Source organism: Cebus imitator, unplaced genomic scaffold (genome assembly GCF_001604975.1).
Source record: "Cebus imitator isolate Cc_AM_T3 unplaced genomic scaffold, Cebus_imitator-1.0 Scaffold254, whole genome shotgun sequence".
Classification (NCBI taxonomy): domain Eukaryota; kingdom Metazoa; phylum Chordata; class Mammalia; order Primates; family Cebidae; genus Cebus; species Cebus imitator.
This window is the reverse complement of record NW_016107569.1, coordinates 2,108,937-2,111,326: the sequence shown is the minus strand read 5'-3', so window position 1 is coordinate 2,111,326 and position 2,390 is coordinate 2,108,937.

Sequence of the window (2,390 nt, the reverse complement as noted above, 5' to 3'; positions counted from 1 at the left end):
TTTTTTTTTTTTTGAGACACCCAGGCCAGATTGCAGTGGTGCAGTCTAAGCTCACTGAAATCTCTGCCTCCGGGGTTCAAGCAATTCTTTTGTCTCAGCCTCCTGAATAATTGGGATCACAGGTGCACACTTGAACCTGTGAGCGGAGGTTGCAGTGAGCTGAGATTGCGCCACTGCACTCCAGCCTGGGCAACAAGAACAAAACTCTGTCTCAAAAAAAAATATATATATATATATATACATGGCCGGGCACGGTGGCCATCACACTTTTTTTAAGATGGAGTTTCTATCTTGTTGCCCAGGCTGGAGAGCAATGGTGCTATTTCAATTCACCGAAACCTCCATCTCCCAGATTCAAGCAATTCTCCTGCCTCAGCCTCCCAAGTAGCTGGGATTCAGGCATGTGCAACCACGCCCAGCTAATTTTGTATTTTTAGTAGACACAGGGTTTCTCCATGTTGGTAAGGCTGGTCTCAAACTCCCAACCTCAGGTGATCTGCCCACCTCAGCCTCCCAAAGTGCTGGGATTACAGGTGTGAGCCACTGTGCCTGGCCTAATTTTTGTATTGTTAGTAGAGACAGGATTTTGCCATGTTGGCCAGCCTGGTCTCAAACTCCTGACCTCAAGTGATCTGCCCACTTCAGCCTCCCAAAGTGCTGGGAGAGCCACTGCGCCTGGCCTACACACACACACACACACACACACACACACACACACCCCATATATGTTTATATATAGGATACAGAACCAATGGGATACACACACACACATCTTCTCGCTATATTAGAGAGATCTATTAGAAGAAATTGGCTTACACAATTATTCACGAGGTCTCAGCAAATTGGAGACTCAGGAGAGCCATGCAGTCAGTCGTTCCAGTCCAAGTGAAGGCCTGAGAACCAGGAGACCTGATAGCACAGGTTCCAGCCCGCAGGCCGGAGCTGATGCCCGGCTCCTGCAGTTGGGCAGGCTACCCTCCAACCTAGCCAGTCTTTTGTTCTCTGCCGGTCCTCGGTTGATTGGATGGGCCCACCCACGTTAGAGAGGACAATCCACCTTAGCCTACTGATTCCAATGTTAATTTCATCCAGAAATGCCCTCACAGACACACCCAGAATAATGTCTGTCCAAATGTGTGGGCATCACGTAGCCCAGTCAAGTGGACACATAAAATCACCAGCACACTCTAACCTCCAGCTTGGAAGAAATACAGGGAGTAGGGAATGAGTTGAACAATGTCAAGAGCAGCAACAGATCCAGGAGATGGGGCTCCCCATGGGACATCTGGCCCAGTCCTCTCTTGGGGCACTGTCACCAAAGAGGGGCACTGTCACCAAAGAGGGGCACACCGAACTAAACCTCAAGGGCACAGCGATCGGACGTAGGACACTGCACCAGAATGCACAAACCAGCTGCAAAGATAATTTTGAGCCTGGCCAACATGGCGAAACCCCGTCTCTACTAAAAATAAAAAAAATAAGGCTGGGCGCAGTGGCTCACGCCTGTAATCCCAGCACTGTGGGAGGCCGAGGCGGGTGGATCACGAGGTCAAGAGATCGAGACCATCCTGGTCAACACGGTGAAACCCCGTCTCTACTAAAAGTACAAAAAATTAGCTGGGCATGGTGGCGTGTGCCTGTAATCCCAGCTACTCAGGAGGCTGGGGCAGGAGAATTGCCTGAACCCAGGAGGCGGAGGTTGCTGTGAGCCAAGATTGTGCCATTGCACTCCAGCCTGGGCAACAAGAGCGAAACTCCGTCTCAAAAAATATAAATAAATAAATAAATAAATAAATAAAATAAAATAAAGCAGCCAGGTGGCATACGCCTATAAGCCCAGCTACTCAGGAAGCTGAGACAAGAGAATCGCTTGAACCTGGGAGGCGGAGGTTGCAGAGCCAAGATCGTGCCACTGCACTCCAGCCTGGGTGACAAAGCAAGACTCTGCCTCAAAAAAAATTTTTAAAGATAATTTTGAGCCCGGTTCACATGGCAAAACCCCGTCTTTACTAAAAATACAAAAAAAAAATAATAATAAGCCAGGTGGCACATGCGTGTAATGCCAGCTACTGAGGAGGCTGAGGCAGGAGAATCACTTGAACCCAGGAGGCAGAGGTTGCAGTGAGCTGAGATTGAGCCACTGTACTCCAGCCTAGGTGACAGAGAAGACTCTGTCTCAGAAAAAGAAAGTAAGTACAGGCGCGCTCACACCTGTAATCCGGCACTTTGGGAGGCCAAGGCAGGTGGATCACCTGAGGTCAGGAGTTCAAGATCAGCCTGGCCAACATGGTGAAACACCCTTCTCTTTTAAAAATACAAAAATTAGGAGCCGGGCGCAGTGGCTCAAGCCTGTAATCCCAGCACTTTGGGAGGCCGAGGCGGGTGGATCA